At 41.4% G+C, this 20,366-nt stretch overlaps 1 protein-coding gene across 24 annotated transcripts in view; it reads right to left on the bottom strand.

The window, feature by feature from the left end:
• Window positions 1-20,366, bottom strand: part of TCF7L2 (transcription factor 7 like 2) — a 171,358-nt gene that overhangs the window by 42,876 nt on the left and 108,116 nt on the right. The window contains exon 1 of one of the 24 annotated variants that reach the window (XM_030950698.1): window positions 1-6,291. This exon is cut by the window's left edge and continues 1,204 nt beyond it. The exons of the other annotated variants lie outside the window; for them this stretch is intronic. The gene's annotated coding sequence lies outside the window, so the exon portion shown is untranslated. Of the gene's footprint in view, window positions 6,292-20,366 lie in introns of those variants that run through there. 24 annotated transcript variants of the gene reach the window in all.

Below are 20,366 nucleotides of genomic sequence, written 5' to 3'. Positions count from 1 at the left end.
CTAAAAATACATCAATTTTCTTGTGAACTATTTGCATTACAGCAGGAAAGCAAACAAGCTGGCAAAGGATGAGGAAAAAAAAATGAATAGCTATTATAACTGTGTTGCCCACTGTGTTTTTCCTCTCTCTCTCTCTCTTCTTCTCTCTCCCCCTTTTCCCCCCCTACATGTATGTCTTTATTTTTACTTGGGGTGGGGGCAGAGGTAGGCAATTTGATGAGGGAAATAACACCAAGGGATGCGATGCTTTAGGGGCTTAGGAGTGTGCATTTATTCTCCTTACTGGGGGAACTTTCTTAGAACTTCGCACTGCTTGGCTGAAGAACGGTGCTAGCACAGCAGCCTCTCTTGCATACAATCTATTTCAACAATGTAAACAACTCCATGCCTTTAGTACATGGAGCTTTCATATTTAAGGTCAATATTTACAGTTTGGGTTTTTACAGGTACCCATCAACATTGGCACACACCTCTCCCGATCAGGATGGTTAATAGGCTTGCTTTCTCTGCCTGCCTCTCTCTGCTTCCCCAGCACGACCACATCAGCACTAGTATCAAATTAACTCTCCGACTTTGAAACTTATTGATCTGCTATTAAGACACCAGTGAACCTGATGAAATGAGTGCTGTAGGTGCAGTCAAGACTTCAAAGTGTCACACAGCCACATAAAACAAGCGCCTTTGATCCTAACTCCGATCTGCTGAGGGTTTAAAGCCCAATTCTCCCTAAGCTGCCCTTCTCACTCGTCATGTCTGATGTCTCACCAACCAGCGACTTGATAATGTTAATAATGCAAATTTTAGCAAATGATTTTTACAATGGCAAAATTAATTATATGAATTTATGCTTCTTTCAGTGTCGATGTCTGATCTACAAAAAAAACTACAGTTGTAGCTATTACACTTGCAACGGAAACTGTGAGCACGTTCAGCTTTTAAAACTGTATTACTGCCTTTCTGCTCTCAGCTTCACAGGGTCTCATTTTACTGCTAAAACTATAATTATTTATTATAAATTAACCTTAGATTGGGTTTAAGAGAGCTGAAAGAATTCTATCCAAAGTCCCCTATTGCTATGTATGCATTATTAAAGAAAAGCCACCTCCACGCTTTAGATATCCCTTTTTCTCCTTCTTTGTCACTTGTTCTCTCCCGATTTCTTTCCTATGTTCATTCTATAAATCCTTGTAGTGCAGTTGCACAGATTATTTTAAAACCACCTGCATCTCTGAAATTGCATCAACTAATAATAAGGTCTTTCTACATTTATGAATGGCAAAAAGAGATCTCATGTTTAGGGATGAACATACAGCAACCTTCAAAGCTAAGAAAAAGAATTCGATCCGTGGTAGTTAAAATGTACATTTTAAATACATGCACCATATTTTCCTGTAGTAGATATTGATTATTTTCCTCATTGTTAATAACATTTTATAACATCTTTTAATTTTTCACCTCAATTTGTCAACAAGTATTCAATGTTTAAACAAATTTGATCTGAAAACATCAATAATCTGATTTTTCATCTGACAGAGTTTCTCAAAGAAATCTGTTACAGAAGTTTCTTGAATTCATTTTGGATGGAAGAATCACACAAATGGTTCAGTTATCTTACCCAGGCTATGTGTGAACACACAGCTATCCTCCTCCTTCTCCTGAAAGCTGCACTTGTAGGATTTTTCTTTTCTGCTTTTTAAAGAACAGAATTTGCTAAGATATCTTATTTAGTGCATAATAGTTTATCTTAAATCACCTGAAAAATCCACTATCTATTACATTTTCAAGTACTAAGATGCAGTCAATTGTGTACATTTAAGCTGAGAGTGTTCCTCGGTTCTGTGCCTGCAACTAACCAAGAAAGAAAATAAGAACTCTAAATTTGTCTCTTCCTTTCTACTTTTTGAGACGCAAATATGGTAGCATCTTTGGCTGTGCAAATGTTGAAAAGGAACAATATTTTAATTGATTCCCAGAATAATTTTTTTTTCATAATTCAGTAAGTGTGTTTTCCCAATTTTACTTTAATAAATTTCGATAGTAATACCTTTTGTGGATTTTTTTTTAATGTTGATACTCACTTAACCTACTTGCAATTCTAAAGAAGTCAACACTTGATTGTGACAATGTTCAAAAGAATTTCCTATGCCACAAGCACAGTAAAAACTTTCACCAATTAGTGCGGGAAAAAAGGAGGGAAAAGCCAGAGCGCTGGTGCTCAAAGAGCCAGGCCTTGCGGCAAAGCTGTCATGTCGAGTGGATTGATCAACAGGACCGCAATTTCTAATGGCATGTTGTCATGAAAAGTCAGCCACGGGGAGCCACCTGCTTTACTCCTCCTAGACAGCTAGTGAAAGGAAGGGGAAAAAAAAAAACAACCCACCCCGCTCTGTACCTAGTTCTGCCAGTCCCTTTTGCTAACAATTTTGGTAAGGGTCTCCTGATTTTTATTCAATAGGAATATGTCAAATCTCCAACCGTATTATCCAGCCTCTAAGATTAGAGTAGCACAGAAGGCTGATGCTCTTTTTTGGGGGCAGAACGGGGGGAGAGGGAAAAGAGGATGAAAAAAAATTATCTCTATCCCCCAAATGCTTCTCAGATCAGAAAATACATCCGTCACATCTCTAAACCAACAAAGTTTGTCAACGGCTTACAAGGTACATCTAAGACATTCTGCAAGTCAAGAACAACACAGAGCGTAGACCTTCTGTGCGTGGCTTTATTTCAGCACCACCCTCCTTCACCCTCGCTGAATCATGAAAGCTTGCATTTGATGTGCGGTAGTTGCTTTGTTTCAATTTAGTTTACCTCTAAAACTTTCTGGATAGGCTCATTTATCCCAGGATCACGGCATCGTTCAGTCCTGGAAACCTCTCTTAGCTGGCACGGCCAACATTTACGAATGAATTGCACAGGCAATTGTGCAAAACACTGTGCTGAAGACAAAGATAACAGCTTCCTTGTTTTGCTTTTGGAATATTTACTCGTGCTTGATGGAACATAATTAATACTCCAAGAACTTCCACCAACTTACCATTGAATAACAGTGCCAGTCTGTCTTAATCACTCTCCAGGAATGTGCTAGTGTCGTTTTAACCCATGGCTTCCATTCTCATCACTCAAAAGACATGGAGATTTCCCTCTTCTAAAACATACAAAAGCTAAATATACTACTTTCATTCTGTTGTGCCTCACAGAATGTACTGCAATTGCTGAAGGAATTAACGCCTAGTTAAAAATATACTCTGACACTGCACTGTAAGAGAAAACGGAAACATTGGACTTGGCCAGATCTGTTTGGAAACCTGCGACAATTTTCAAGCTTTTTTTTAAACATACGGTTTTGTTGATTGTTGGAACATACATTTAGTTTTGTTTCAATTGTCCAAAAGATTACATGTTTCATACCTGTTTGCTTAAGAGGGTCCAAACCAAAACTGTAATGTGGACTAATCACTAATTTCAGTGATTTTTTGGGGAAACAAACCAGAAAATTTGGGGGAAAAATTTTCCAACAACCCTCATCTATTTACAAAAGAAAAAAGTCAAATAAAAGTTAAAGAACTTTTAAGTTCATGAAACCAAACCCCACTTGGCATGCAAATCACGTACTGTAACCTTTTATCGGCGCAGCCTCTGGTCTCATCAGTCGATGAAATTCTCAGCCCGCGGCAACAGCTTAGCCGAGGGACGCAGACCAATGAGAAAATATTCATTGTGTTAGCATTTCAAATGGCGAGAAAGGAAGAAGAAGCGCTAACTGATCACTGCCCGTGGAATTAATTGGATATTCCAAGAATAATGTCTCTCACTGAAGATCCTTGGAGGCTGAACGCTAGTAGAGACCACATTTTGTGCGGCGCCTTCAAAAAGAGACCGCTTGGGGGTAGTGGACATATTAGGGTTTTAGCGCATTTCCCTAAAGGCCAGAAAATAATCAGATTCACTGAACCAAACTCGGCTAATCCATTCCATAATTATACACACAAATCCAATAAACTTTGTCACATTACTGGAAAATTAAACTATTACAGTGAAGCCTTTTGCTACTTTGAAAAAAGTTTGAATTCCCGTTTTATCCAAGAAAAAAAAGGGGGAAAAACCACCTCGGCGAGAGTCAGAAGTTTTGGAGGTTGCACATGCAGGCGTACACGCTCACATAGATGCACCATGCACTGGAGCCCAGAGGAAGAGTAATGCTTAGCTGTAGTCTTCTGTTATGCTTAATGCCCAGGTAGGTGTCCCACAGCTTCCTTCCTTTATATGGAGGGGATTTGCGTTTCAGCTTTATTGCACATGGCCCAAGCATATGCAATGACCCTGTCCAATATTAGTACAGCTTTCCTTAAGACACATCTTAATCTAACCTTTTCAAGACTCTTTTGCTTTCAGACTCAAAACAGCATAAAAAATGAGCATTGTTGTGGAGCGCTGAGAGATTGAACCAAGGCTCTGGCTTGGTCCAAAGCAGTAGCCCTCTGGATAAACAGCTGCTTCTGCAACTAGATAAGCTCCATAGACCAAAAGGTAATAGGGGAGGGAGGAAAAGAAAGAAAAAAAGAAGGAGAGGGGAAAAAAGGGAAGAGGGAAAAAAATGAGATTAGGAACCTTCCCAAATGTTGCATCTTTCCTATCGACCGCTGGCCTAGCGTGAGGTGTCAATTTTGACTCCAAAGAGAGCACACGAATTCGCAGCGGTCCCATTATGCGGTCTCTGTGCTCATTGTAAATTCTGTCAACGAAGTCAATCTTATTAACTTCCGCACTGGTTCACACATGACATTTTCTTCAATTTTCTTGCTGACATCAAAAACATCAATTAGCAGCCCGAAAATAGGAAGGAACGAATGACAGAGCCTGATAACGTCAACTATTTGAAGCCAAGGGTAAATCTATTCTCCAGTTCTGAATGCGTTCATTACAATTGCATTTTCAAAGAAGACCTCCAAATAGCAAAGAAAATTAAATTTATCATCTAGAAATGCCTAGAAATTGTTTTTTTAATCCTATGTCTATCTCTCAATCCCAGAGTGTAATACAAAGTATCGCAATTCAGTTTTATGATAACATGCCACAACTTTAATAGAAAGTTTATAAAATATGCAGCCCTTGCCATACTTCCTATCACATAACAACTACAAGGGGTGAGAAAAAATTTGTCCAACAGATTGTAGTGTTGCCTTGTCTTCTCCATCAGTTCTCATAGGCTGGGACAGCACTTACACACACACATGCGCGCGCTCTCCCGGTACATGCACACACATCTCCCCCACTTCCATCCATGCTTGTGAAGAATTTATGAGCTATGCAATATCCAGTGACTTTAAAACCCCAGCAAGCACTACATTACCGGCGTGCAGGGGAAAGGCGCGCGCCAGAGCTGCCTCACATTTGCATTCGCCCAACTCTTTTCATGTTTCAGAGAAAACAAACCGAACTCCCTGTCCGGGAAAGCAAAGGGAAAGTCCAACCAAAGACTTGACACGAACTGTCAAGCGCCAAGAACATGCATTCAATCAGCTGCCAGAACTTCCGCTCACTGAACTCTCGCCCTCTTTTCATTTTATTGACATTTTCAAAAATAAATACATAAAAATAACCTCGCGGTAACACAGAAACAAGACACCCGTGTCAACACAACATGGTCCATTTGCTGTGCTCAGCAACAAGTTTCAAGAGAAAGGTAAGCGTGTTTAATACGAGGCAAAAAAAATCGTAAGGCAATAAACCTGGGTTTGTGGTCTTTAAAGAAGCCCTGGCTTGCTTTATTTATTTATTTATTTATTTATTTCCTTCGCCGCTGTGCCTGCTTTGTGAGCCACCGTTTCATGCTTGTATTACATCTCCTAGGGAGTGAATAAAAGCAAGTTTAGTGGTGACCAAAGACACTCACTCGGACTTAATGCAAACAGAAAGAGCAGCTACACCCTGATAAACAGATCACATTCCTTCAGCCCATTGATTTTTTGATCTTTTGACATTTTTTAGTTCCCTCCTTGTCTTTTCCTCAATGTCACAAAAGACAAAATGTCTCGGCAATTGATGGCTGGGGTATCTATTAGCTTTCAAGCCACCTTTTTTTTTTTTTCCCCAGCCCTGGCTAAGAAAGCACAAAACAGAAAGCTGAGAACTGGCAAGGAAACAAACTGTAGGAATCATCTAATTTAATGGGCTCGTCATATTCTGGGATTTTGGCTTTTCCACATCTCATCTCTCTGGTAAGCAGCTGGAAGGTGAAAAGGGGGAAGGAAAAAAAGGTTACATTGAACGGATTTCTGTAATTTTTTTTGCTAGATGGAAACAAACTGGAGAAGACAGAGGGAAGGAAAAACAGGAGGAGAGCTCCTGGGAGGTTTGGTGCGGTGCCTCTGTGTCTCCTGCAGTGTTTTCCTGCCCGCGCACAGAAGCGAACCCGGTGCAGAACGAGCGTCTCAGCTCAGCCGTGCTTGGGGGGATGCTGGACATGAAACAGAGGCTACTGGAGCCTGGAAAACTTGTACAATTATTTTGGAGCAGAAGAGAAAAAATAATCGTGAAAGTCTGATGACTGATGGTGAATCTGCCTGCTTTTTTTTTGTTTGTTTTCAAAATTTCATTTTGGACATTTTACTGTTTGCCACAACCCTTGCCAACGCTGAGCAGAATGAAGGTGAAGCGCAGCTTATGTTTTACCTCCTATCATTTACAGCAGATGACTGTAACCTGTTCTTAGAAGATTTTTTTTGTTTAGGCAAATGAGTTTTTAGTCAGAAACTAAAACTGTTTAAAACAAAAGCAAATCAGATTGAAACACACAATGAAACAGTCTATATTTAACAACAATAATAAGTAAAATGTAAAAAAAATTCTAGACAAACTATAAATCTTCAGAAGATAATTATGCAAAAATTCTCAGCGACTATTTGTGTTTGGTCTTGAATGCAAAACCTGTAAAAAACCACCAGAGAAAGTGCTTCTTTTGATTTTACAAGATACCATAAAGCAAAGAAGTGAGTGGCACAAGAAAGATGAATTATTTTACAAGCAAATCTACCAGTGTCATTCAAGGAACAGACACTTTAAGCACAGAAGGGAGTGTAAAACAGAATGAATTTGTCCTTCGACAGCTTTTTTTATGTTGTTTTGCATTTGAAATTTCTAGGAATCTGCCTTTTCAAGTTAGGGCCTGATCCTGGTAATCAACTGTAAATTGGAGAGTTTTCTGCTTGAGAAAGGACTTCAGAGTCTCTGACTGCATTCAATCAAGTCTGCTGGACCACAGGCAGGGAACACAGTTTTGTCTTTTTTATCAAATTCGTATGTCTGACAAGAATTGACTCATTTTTGCCAGCAATGTTGCTATTTATCTTGATGTTGAAATTGCATCCACTCGGCAGAATAGAGATAAGAAACTTGACTAAAAAGAAAGAAAAGGGTAGTGTCTGTTAAGTGTAAAATATTTTCTCCAAAATATCATGAAGCACAAAATTATTTCTTCTAAAACCTGAAATACTGTACTGCATGCCAGGAATAAGCTTGTTTTCCCCTCTTTAAATAAGTTCAAGTTCAACTCAAAGAAGCAGGTGCATATTCTGAAATCTTTATCAGCTTAAAAAAATGAGGGAAAAGAAATCTGGAGAGGAGCTAGCTCAGCTTCTGCAAAAGCACACCTTAACTTTGCTGCTTATAAGAAAAGTTGATCGGTGCTCAGGTAAACCCCTGGGCTTGAGAAGAAGAAACAGATTTTACAAAACACCCCTTCTATTTTATTTTCCCTCGTCATTTCAGTCCGGAAATCCCAGTGATCATCCCTGCTATTCATGTGTTGATATTATCAGAGGTTTATAAAAAAAAACATGTCTGATGAATTAAAACATGTGACTGGCCAACAGCAGCCGCCCAACTGACCACAGGTTAGCGAGGGGGATGAACTATGGTTATGTTTTTTTAAACCCCATGCTGTCCTTGGAACGGAGGCTGCATTCGGCGCCATTAGATACAGCTACGGTGCTCTTGATCTATTATTTACAAAGAAAAACCCTTCACTACTTAAGTGGCCCCTTCTACTTCAGCCTTCAATTTCAGCTGCATCAAACAACCTGGGGGGGGATGAGAAAAGAGGGGGGGAAAAACTTGAGTTCATAATATAATTCTATGCAAGAGAAAATTATACTTGATAGAGAAAATACAGAATACCTGGAATAAGGTTTGGCATCCAAAGTGCAAACCTATCAGCTTCCTGAAAAACTAAAATGATAATAATCTTAGTTTTTAATAAAACTATGTGGGGTTTTAAGGAATTTATACACAGGTGCACAAAACAATTTAGCTCCTCTTTTAAAAGTAAGATGAAAGACTGAATGCGAATTGTAGGACTCCTCATTGTAAAAAATCACCATATTTCATTAAAATATAATTTTGCATTAAATTCTGTAATTATCAAGACTATTCTTTAAGTCATACTGCATTCAATCTAATTAGAAAGCTTAGATCTCACCTTTGTACTGAACTTTCAACTCTCTGATGCCAATTAGAAACTATTTTAAATGAATTTCCCAATTAAACTGACTCCTGTGATCAATTCTGACAGAAGATAAAACCCAGAATTTTCAGGGAGGGGAAAAAAAAAGGAAAAAAAGAGAAGCATAGAGATGTACAGCCTATCTGTATTTCTGAAAATATTTTGAATGGTTTTTGCATCCTTATTATGATGAATATCTCATCTCCTGTGCCTGAAACATCCTCTCAGAAATAGCTTATATCAAAAGTGTTTAAACTGCAATTAGTATTGTTTCATTATTCAGCACGTTTCCATTTGCAATAAATACCTTGTTTTATTATACTCTGTATTTGGTTCTCATGTTATAAACTATCACATTAGATGAATTATAAATGTAAACTATTAACAGTTTAGATTCTTTTAAGTTGTTATCAATTTCAGGCTTTTGACAGCTTAAAGGAAATTCTGTAAAACATACCTCCTCTGTAGAAAACGGCTTCTATAAAGCCAAGAGCCACCTTACAATTAATAAATGGCTGTATTCTCCTTTTGTGGAGAGCAAAATTAACTGAAGTTTCCCATATAAAAGACCATATAATTAGCATTAGTAAAATGTGGCGAGATATTCCGACAGCCTAATTATATCAATGAGTCATCTAACTCTGCTGTTTGTATCAATTCAATTTATCTTCATTTCAATCAGTGCAGCCTGACGGATAGGTATCATTAGAGGTGACAAAGGCTCCCGCTGCAGAAAAGCGCAGGACAAGGCGATATCCCAGATAAGGCAGCCCCAGACCTTCCAACACAACGTAGCTGGAAATGACTCCTTGTATACACATCACTGCCTTCACTAAGGGTGTCTACAAGTTATCATTAGGCACATTCATTGTTAAAGACTAACCAGGTCAGTGTTTCTGATCAGGTTGCAAATTAGACCAATTGAAGTGCTCTTAACCTACAGACTGGTGTCAGTAAGGACCTAACGGTGCTGAAGCTACATAGTAATGTGCACGAGCATACCACCATTACTGCACATTTCATGCTGAACACAAACAGATTTAAGCAAAACGACTGGGGAGGGGAGGGATGTGTATAGAGAATACAAATTACACAGCGGCATAATGCTGTTGTTTTAGTGCAATTTTGTTGTGAAACAATTGTTCATCAGCGAACATATTAACCAAAAGCGCAGACTTGAGCAATGAGAGCATTAGAGGTGCAGATAAACATGTCATTATAAAGCCAAGGAACCAACATGCATTTCTATTTCAAATTATAATCCTGCTGGCTTTCCATATAATAGTTAAATAATAGTTTTCAGAAATACAAATGATGGCTAAATGAGGGGTTTAAAGTCTGATCTAGCACGAGCATTATACTTGGCTGAAAAAGCTGATGTTGGGAAGGAGGGGGGAAGAGTAAAATTGTTTCACTTTCCACACTTACTATTTTCTCCTCCATTCTATTTTCCTGCATGAATTCTAGCAGTGAGGGTTTCATCCTGCCTGCTCCTGTCAGTGGGGCATGGCACACTAGTCAAACCAAACCCACGGAGCACCAACACATAGAAAATACCTGCATGAAGTTATGCTTCTGTTTTTCATGTAGTAAACCAGCATGCAATGCATTCATCTGAAGCATGCAAGCTATCAGTGCTTCCCTGTTTGACTGCTACATGTTGGATAAAATGGGCATTGTTTTGACGGGCTATTAAAGGATTTTTAATTTGAGAGCTTCCTCCCAAGCTGGATCTACATAGATAGAACAGTTAATAGGTGTAGGGTTGAAAGTTGAAAGGACATAGACAAAATATTTAAAAACACGCAAGAAAAAAATCACACAGGATGCACAAAGTTGTGCAATATAGAAATTCACTAAATAAGTTTGGTACATGAATTTAGGAGTTTGGTGTTGCTTTAAAAAAAATACAACCCCATCAGCAAACAAAAGAGAGCTCCACACCAGTGTCAATCATATATTTTCTAATCACTGCACAGAAGTAGGGACAACATACAAAGAGCATGTCCATTAATCAATATGCAAAGAATACATTGTCTCAAGAGTACGTATTTATGGTTATAAGTTAAGATGATTATGCAGCATGAATTTCTGAGCTGGGAAACTCTTTATCAGCTAACAAACGGCAAGCAAACCTCAATTTAGAGCCATGTGCAGTTATGTCCTTAAAGGCTACTTAAAGAATTCAAGGAGAATTAAGCTGAGATGAGTGACAAGGTGGAGAGGACATGGGACATTGCATGACAAGCAGTGACCAGCTGGAGCATTTCAGGTCAGCTGATAAGCAAACGGTACAAATTGTCTGACCTGGGTTATTACAACTGATAAATGCAAGGAAATAATAACCTTGTATGTGCATTCAAAGCTGTCCTGGGGTTACTCTAACACCCTGGCTTGGTCTCTATTGGGTGGACAAGGACTACACCAAATAGCCCAGCACAACCCACAGGAGGAGCCCCTCGGCTGGGATCCAAACCCTCAAGCTGAGTTTGGATGGTGCTGGAGAAGATTAGACTTGGAGACATCAAGAAGGACTTCTAGTATTCACTCCATACTCCCAAACTGATGAGTAATAGCAATTTTTCCCTCAACAGCACTTTCTTTGTATGAGCACACTCACTTCAAGTTTAAAAAAATGGAACAACCACAACTCCAAATAAAACACAGAACAGAAGAAGAGGGAAATTAGTGTCTTGTTAATTAAAAAAATAATTAAGTAAAAGCTTTTCAGACAACCTGACTCAAATTCTGAATGAGCTGCTTCGCAGTTTAGAATCCAAGCCAGAGGATGGTTACAAGCTCAAAACAAGTGTTATTACAGACTACTATCTAGACATGGGCCAAACTAAACAAGGCTTTGAAGATCTCCAGACAATGCTCTGAATGGGAACCTGATCCAAATTCTACCACTTGTTCTCATCTCAAATTCAACTCAAAACCAGACAAACCTAGATGCTTTAACATGCACTACTACATTTTTTATTCAGAACACAATGAGCACAAATACATACAAGCCAAAATAAACCAGTGAGCCAGGATCTGGAAAAGCAACCTGAAAAGTGAAATAAAGACTGGGATGGATCTTTTTTGAAGCAATTCTCCAGAAAAGGACTACACACACACACACATGTGCTGGATTATCTGTCTACAAGATTGTGTGTGCTGCCAATTGCTATTACATACCTGAACTTGCAGCAGCAAATGTCAGCGGCTCTTATATATCATAACTTAAACTTATTTCAGCCTTATTTTTCATGTGTTTACAAACCTGGCCTCTAACTTTGGGTCTGGGGTGATATATAGCTGTACAGCATGTGTTTCTAGAAATACTCCATTATTATTAAAAATCTTGAAATAAATTAAAATGAATGTGTTTGGCGTTTCTCAGAGAAACTGGCACTCTCTGTGGTGAGATGAGGCTCTCAGAGTGTTCCAAAAACTGGCATAACCTGGATTACAACCCTTTTTCTACGGAGAAGAGAGGCAATACCACTCCCTTGCATCATACTCTGAGTACAGAGCTGGATGGACTATCTCCCAGAAAAGGCACTGTTCTTGGCATTTCTGCTGATGCTGTTTCTACACACAGGAAGCATGGAGGCACTCTAGAGCTAGAAGTTGTCCAACAGCAAAGGCTCTAAGTAGCAATTCTCCTTGAGAGAGTGGCATTGCCAAAGGTCCTTCCTTACTCCTTAAGCCAGCTTCTCGAGGTGAGAATTTTCTCATCTTAAAGAAACTCATCTTCACAAGACTTCTGCCAGGCGGGGAAGGCCACTGTTCCCAATTTACAGAAAGGACACGACATGGGGAAGACCATGTAACTTACTTCATTTGTCCATCAGTGGGGCAGGATTCTGAACCCACATCTGGAGCTAACCTCCCAGGAGCCATTCCGTAAAAGTAATTATGTGTCTGACCTCAAACAAATAGTAGGAACTCACTGTTTAAAAATTCATTCTCTCCCCTCTTATCATCGAAATAACAAGGTATAACGAGACTCGGCCATGGGCAGCTGAATGCAGTTATTTCTGCAGAGGGATAAAGCTTTGAACCTTAACTGATGTGTAATAGTTAAATAAGGTCACAACCCCAGTCGCTATCCCAGAACAACCTAATGTCCTCTTTCTTCCCATTTCCTCCCTCCCCCAAAAGTCCAATTGTTCTGACGGGATAGAGATTAATGATATTTGTACTAGAATAACAGCTACAGGGGAAAAAGCAAGCAAATATATTACAGGACCCAAATTACAGTAGTAAGAAAATACATCGTGCTGTGATGTAGAGATATAAATGAATTAATCCTGACATCTGTTTCTTTTGCAGAGGAATTAGTCATAGTTTGAAGCTGACCTTGCAAGAAGCATGCAAGGTGATCAACTAAAAATGGAGAGTGTGCCCTCTCCCCTGTCATGGATATAATACTCTTCAACCTCCCAAATCACACACTACAAGGTGTTCTCCAAAGGTCACCCCACTTTGTACACTGAAACGAAGAGCTACTGGACAGTCTGTGCATTTGATTCAGATCATCTAAAGGTCAGACAGGTACCCTGAGTCCCAGTTCAGCTACAGCCCATAGCAGCAGCACAGTAGATTGTCATTCAGTCAATCTTTCTCTAAATTTTGATTTTTCCCCCGATCTTAGAAGAATGTTTTATCTGCAACTGTCACATCGTGCAAGAGATTACCATCACAAAAGCTATTTTCATCTGGTCAGGTGGTTTTTTTTCACAACACATCGTGGTGCTTCCTGGCATTAAGACACTTGTCAAATCATCTTTGTGGCATATTTCCAGACTTAAAAACCAAATCTTCATGCACAAGTTTGGGCCAATAGTTAAAAGGCAAACAAAGCCAGTGATCCTAGCAGGTTACAATGCTCTTGCCATATGCTTCCCTTCAGGCTCACATTTTCTGCAAGATGTGAACTAGTGTCAGTAAGCTAGAACTGCTGATTGCATGCTAAGATTAATACAAGCATTGAGGAACTTTCTGCCTCCATCGTGTTTCACTAATATTTTTAAAGAAAATACATTAGCATGGAAGGAAATGTGGTTCCTGCATAAACAGTAGAGCTATTTTTTCAGAAAGACTTTAGAATCAGACACACATTGCATGCTTGAAAAATAAACCCACACTCAATAGGCTTTTCTTAGTGAGCCCCAGTGTCTTAAAAGGACAAAGAAATCCTGGTTTTAATGAACTCCCTGAATAAGTTTTTACATAATATATTTTAAAAAGTGAATAAACCTGTTTTAACGTGATAGCTTCCGTAGGGCTCAAGAGACATTCTAGTCTATTGTGTCGGTGGATTAACTCTATTCACCAAGGAAGAGGATACCAACATGTTCTATTATGCCCAACAACTGCAGAGATCTGCACGAGTGAATGCTGTGCTTACACGTGTGTGCTGAATCATCAAATGCCCTTTCCAGCAAGAATCTGTATCTCCAACTTCCAGACTTTGCTGTGAAAAGTTACTAAAGCCTCGTTGCGGCGAAATGCAAGTCACCCTAGTGGAGACTCCTTGCTCAAAGGATGTTCACAGCCCGTGGGTGCTGCTGGAGGAAACAGCCACAGCGCAGGACACAGCCACGCTGCTGCCTGCCCTGCACCTCCACCAGATGTTAGGAAACCTCAAGCACCGGCATCCAACCTGAACTGCCACACCCTCCCAACCTCTTACAGCCCAGAAACAGGGAAAGCCCCTTCTCCCTGGAGTGGGACGGGAGGCCTCCAGCAGATCCATGGGGTAGAGGGCAGCCAGCAGCAACGCTTTAAGGGGCCCAAGTTAGATGCACTGGATGATCTATGCTGCAGCCCAGCACTTGCCTGACAGCTCTACTTTTGGTTAAACTGCATTTTTTGGTTTGCAAATGTGGGAAATGGGAATACTTTGGGTGAAACCTGGCCCCAACCAAGAAGGAGAAGCTTTGCAACCCATTTTCCCTGAGGGCAGCATTTTGCTCATTTTTTTTAAGTCAACACCAGGCAGAACACGAAGTAAAGTATTCATCTTTGCATTTCACAGAAGAAGGTGTTCAAATACCGGAGGCTATCAAAAAGGAGAAAAACTTTGTTTCCGTGTGCCTTCACTAACAGACTGAATTTAAAAACAATTAGAAACCCTGGAAAAAAGAAATTAAATTTTAAAACCTAGCATATAAAGAGATTAGGCTCATACTATACATGGCAGAGTTGCATCCAGCCGGAGATTTTGTCAACAATTCTTGATATTTGATCTATTTATCTTCTGGGCTTCACCTTCTGCTTCCTCGGTGTGAGCAAAAGAAAATATTTTATTTTTTTACAGATGGGGTTTTAAGAGGAGGCTGTTGATTTCAATCAGTTGTAGACCTTTACCCTGTAATACAGTCCTCAACGCAAAGCCCTATGTCCTTCTATTTACGTAAAAGACTCCCATGCTATGGGGCCCCACAGAAGGCTCAAATATCCACAAAGAAAATACCTAGGAATGACTCTTCCTACAGCTGATCTGGTAGAAATCCTTCCACCTGCAAAGACACGCTTTTGTGCACTGTCTCGCTCTGAGATGGGCTGTGTGAAACCACAAAAATGCAGCTCCAACGGCACAAGCTCCATCTGCACTATGGAGACTATTAAGGCTAATCCAGCATTCCTAGACTGTGGTGCGAGACATTCCCAGTATAGACCTGCTCCAGCAGCACTCTGCCAGGGAGTTAAGTACTCTAAAACCATAACTCATCTCGTGTTTCTCCGGCAGCCGCGCCAGGTCAGGCGATCCCGGCTGCTCTCCCGTGTCTTGCCCTCCTCGCCTGCATCTTGGCCGTGCAGCTGGTGGCCAGCACACACAGTGAGCTAGACAGTGGGACTGACCCCAGCGAGGGCCATCAGCCTGAGTGCTTTGAGAGTGGTTATTTTTAACTCAGAGCCCTTCTCTGATTTGGTCTCCCAACCATGGCAGCAGAGATGAGAGCATGGTTTATAACCCACTTGAGTGGGTCCAACCAAAGGCAACAGCCCAGGTCTGCCCATCTCTATGTTCACACCATGGCTCATCTGATCCCACAGTGAAACAGTTTGGGAAGCTAAATCCACACACTTAAAAAAAAACAACCAAAAAACAAAAAAAGATAAAGAAGAAAAAAAAAAAGCCCTCCTCTGCCAAGTTATCTGTCACTACAGCTTTCTGAGTTAGCTAATAGGAGTCAGAAACCCAGCACTGAGGAGGGAGAAATGCAGCAGAGCCACGGTGAGGTCATTCCCTTCAGCTGCTTCAGCCTGATGCTGTATCAGCCAGAGTGCAAAACCATATCCCACAGACAACCTGCATGGGGGGGTGACTGCTGAAGCTGGCATGGGCACTGAAAGAAAAGCTTGTCAAGCTCTACCCTTGGAGCACACACAATTTAAACTGGAGAAAGCAAGCTTTAGCCAGCATGGCTTCACAATATTTTGCCCTCCAGTGAGCAAAATCAACCATATCATCAAAAGCGCAGTTTTGCTGGCATAATTGCATTTACGGAATCACCAGGGATTTTGCCTGAACAGTTACAGCAGTGTGGAAAAAAACCCCAAACCAAACACTTCATCAGTATCCTTGACCAATGTAGCTGTGTTGGCAAAACTCTTCAGAGCAGACCTGGCCTGTATTACTATCACAAATCATATCAGAAAAAGTATTTTTCTCCTGCTTAGCTTAAGCTCTGCAGTTCATGCAGTACAAACCAACTTATTTTCACTTCTGCTTGTATTCAATCCCCATTTTTTACAGGTTTGCCGATCTTACAGATTTCAAATACTGCAGGGGGGAGTTTAAAACCAAATGCCTTTTCCTTGAATGGGCTTTGTAAATATAATTTTTCATAAAAAGGAGAGGGAATCCTGCCTGTGAAAAACTTCTATCAATAACAGGAATTCTCCTTACCTAGTAAGCAGTCAGGTTCCTATAACCAATATAAAGGTAGAGGTAGCTGCTGGCTTGCAAAGATGAACAGCCATACACAAGCACCCAATTTGGTCCCCCACAATTAGCAACTCTGTCTCCCAGTCAATGGTGATTGGCAGACCCCTGCTAGGATGACAAAAATAGACATAAAATTTAAAAATTGTCCCTTCAGGTGTTACTGGGGAAATGGCTTTGGGAGAGACAAGTCAGCTGGTGGGCTGCAAGGTGAGAAACGAGCAGAGGTAAATGTGTGAGGGTGATGTCCCTCACAAGAACAAGCACAGGAGGCAACAGCCATTGGCTGGACTATAGGCAGGTGTGTTGTCACCTGGAGGGGGGATACACTTATGGGGTGACCAAGACTGTGCCATACCCTCACACTAAAATTCAGATTAATTGCTCCTGCAAGCTTCTTTCTTTATGGCTGCTGCTGAAGAGATGGAGCATGCTCAGCCTGTGGTTGCTGAGCCCCTCCACATCCCTCACTCTGGAAAACAAGAGACTCAGCGTGCTCACAGTGACACCACAGCAGCTCCCTCACTGCCCTGCCAGCATCCACACACCCCTGGGCAGCTGCTCCAACCTTTGCTGCCTGCCCCAGGATCATGGAGGCCCCACAGAGAGTTTCCAGGTTCGGTGAGTACTTTGGTGTCTTTTGGCTGGCAAAGGACAAAGCCCCATGGCTGCCTCAGTCCCAAACAGAGGCACCAGCCCCAAAGCCCCCTCCAGCTGCCATCTAAAGGGCAAACTTAGGAAAATGCTCCATCCAGAAACAACTGCACTATCTCACTCCCCTGAACCTTTTGTGCCTTTCTTTGTCCCAGTTACTGGGGGAATTCACATGAGAAGAGCAACTCTTGTTTCATGAAGGTGAACTGCAAGTTTGAAAACCAGAGGTCTTAAAGAGATAGAACAGGCAATAGAAAATGAATGCAGGTTTAAGACTACCTCTCCATAATTTTACAACTGCAAAATGTTAAGAATTCTCTTTCTTCTTTGCAGCTGGCAAATCCAGAGTTAAGGACAAGACTGATTGATGTGTGGCTTTTTTTTCCTTTTAAATCACTTTTTAAAAATCACTTCTCTGTTGCAGAGGAGCCTGAATTCAGAGTGTGGTGGGTACCTTTACAAAGCATAGCCTCCATTTACTAGTATGGGGGAAAAGAGAGAAAAGGATTCTGTTAGGTTTCTTGAAAGCATCAGTGTTTTTTCACCAAGCAACTCAATATTAATTAAACACCCTGTAGAGCAGAGAACATCAGCTCTAACTCAATACCTCCAGCAATTCACACTAGCTTGATTTAAGAGGTCGTCACTTCTACCCCTTTCCCAGGGGCTGACACCTCCATTGGGATGGCAGAAGACAACATGTGCCCATGTGTGAACTGCAGTGCTCTGCCCCCTGACACACCGACAGTGGTTTAAGGTCACCACCAGAGTTAGCACCCATCCTGCTCCACATTCTCTCCTGCTTGATGGAGGGCCAGGGCAGGCAGTTCCAGTGCCAGCTCCTGGGTCAAGGCCCTGAAACTCATGGTTTGTACTTCCTGTGGTGTCTGCAAATTGCCAGATTATCTATCCTTCCTGGCTGGAAACTGCCAACCATTTGGGGCTTTCTGTAAGTTAGCCCAGTAGCTATTTAACCACATTGTTTAAGTGCTCCCCACAAGACCATCCTACAAATATGCAAGAGCTACTACATCAACTTCAGGCACTGGGCTACAGCATGGACCTTCAACCAGCAAATCCTCTGGGCCTTGTTATTTATCCAAGACAAACAATAAATGGTGGTGGCTTAAAACTATTGGAAGAACATCATCTGATCCTGAATGGCCATTTTTTGGGACTAATTTGCCACCTCTGCATCTCAGATATAGAGAGAACTGTTGGGAAAAGGGAGTAGGGCAGTGCCCAGGCAGTCACACGTGAGCTGGGGTGACATCCACCGGCACTGCAGAGCAGGATGGGCTCGGGGTCCCAGACACATGGACTCCCCCTCGTGCCTCTGTCCTGGGCTGCTCTAATACAAAGGAGGCGCAGTTTTCACCCACATTGTGACTGCTCCATGCAGAACCAAGACAGCAGCTCCCAAGCACTGCAATACCAGGCTCCACTTCAATGAAGATGGACTCAATCAGCTCTTTGCCCCCTCCATGCCTCCTTCCTCATGCAACGCTGTTTCTCACCACTATGACTGAGGACAAGCCATGTGAACAACTAAAACCCTTCCCATGGCCCTGTTTGGATGATGAATGTTTTCCTAACATGAGGAGCTAATCCAGAAGCAGATATATCACCTAAAGCTGGAGGAAGATGGCCACAGCCAGCCCTCATGCCCAGTCAGGGAGCCCTCCACGGAAAGTACTTCTGGGAAGCATTCCTCCAGCCCAGACTCTGCTAACAGTGGTTTCTCTCCTTGCTGTGCATGTCTCTTGTGGCCACAGAGGCAAAGCCAAGACACAGTCCAGGCTTGGCTCCTTTTATTTTTGCTCTCTTGGCACCTTCATGCTGGCTGGGCACTACCAGCAGGGGAGTTTTCTTTCAAGGCACCATCACAGCAGCCCCAGCATCCCAGAATAGCTGCACAGATGACATCCTGACTCAGCCCAGATGGATGTGTGCAGGAAAACTGACAATCAAAGCTGATGCAGAAATATAAGAAGTCTCAAGAAAAATATTCCAGACTGCCACAGCTTGCTTTCCACAACGTAAATACATGTTTAATGCATCCTTGGACTTGCCAGGAGGGCTGCAAAGGAGATGTCAATGATCCTGGTCTAAAAAACCATGGCTGTAGAGACAGAGTTGTGCTCTCAGCATACTCACCAGAAGCTGGTAACAGAACTTGGAGGTCTCATCCAATTTTAGCATCTACCCACCCCAGTACATGCAGAACTTTCTTTCTCCCCTCACTGTCTTCTCCATCCCTCCTTCCACTTGTAGCCACAACTTCAGACACAGAGGGAGAAGGTTGTCACCAGTGTGATGTTGGCTTCTTACAAGACCCCTGCAGCTTCCAGCAAAGAGGCACCTCTCCAGTCACAGGCCTTGCCCTCCAGAAGTTAAATTTAAAACAAGAAACCTAAGCAAAAAGCCCACCTCAAAAAAATCCCTAACTGAATGAACCATCCCCAAAAAAGCCAGAATCAAATCATTAAGCAAGGCTCTTTCCCCAGACAATGGAATTGTGGACAGAAGTGATGAAGAAATTCTCCAACTCATCTACTGATCTGCAGAGCAGGAAATGACCTCTGTAGCTCACAATGATGAAGTTAATCCAGCAGATAGTCCCACTATTCAGAGAAAAACTACCATTAAGCAAGATGACAACATTTATTCCCACTTATAATTTCTACCACCTTGAAAGGATTTAAGCACAAACACTTTTCAAACACGGGTATTGGACCTACTTAAACTAAAGGGCCATAAGCCAATAGCTGGCTAAGAGGACACTAACCCAAGAACTCAATTAAAATTAAATAAGGAATTATGCATAGAAAAATATGGTCAGTAGCTATTCAGAATGGTGAGCTGAGATCTACCAGGACAGTGTTTCTATGCCCCAACTCTGCCACTACCTTAGCTCTAGGACATGAGGGAACTTTTAACACCTACAACCTCTTCTACAAACTTATTCAAGATGCTCAATGACAAAAGTGTTACTGAGTGGAAGGAAAGAAAAACGTTTTGCCTGCCAAAATTTTGCACCAACACTGCACTCAGACCCAAGTTTCAATTCCAACCCTAACATGTACTTAAATGCAAGATCTATGAGTGACAGGAGACCACTGAACAACACTGCACAAGTTTTTCACTGAAGCTCAGAGCTTATTCTAGTGCCAGGGTAGAAACAGGAATTATTCTGAGAGGACTGCTCCATGCACACAGTCCCACTGATCCCCCAACATAATGCAGGAAAATGCATCCAGGATCCCT

This window comes from Camarhynchus parvulus, chromosome 6 (assembly GCF_901933205.1).
Source record: "Camarhynchus parvulus chromosome 6, STF_HiC, whole genome shotgun sequence".
NCBI lineage: Eukaryota > Metazoa > Chordata > Aves > Passeriformes > Thraupidae > Camarhynchus > Camarhynchus parvulus.
The sequence above is the reverse complement of the archived record's forward strand: the minus strand, read 5'-3'. Positions and strand labels throughout refer to the sequence as shown.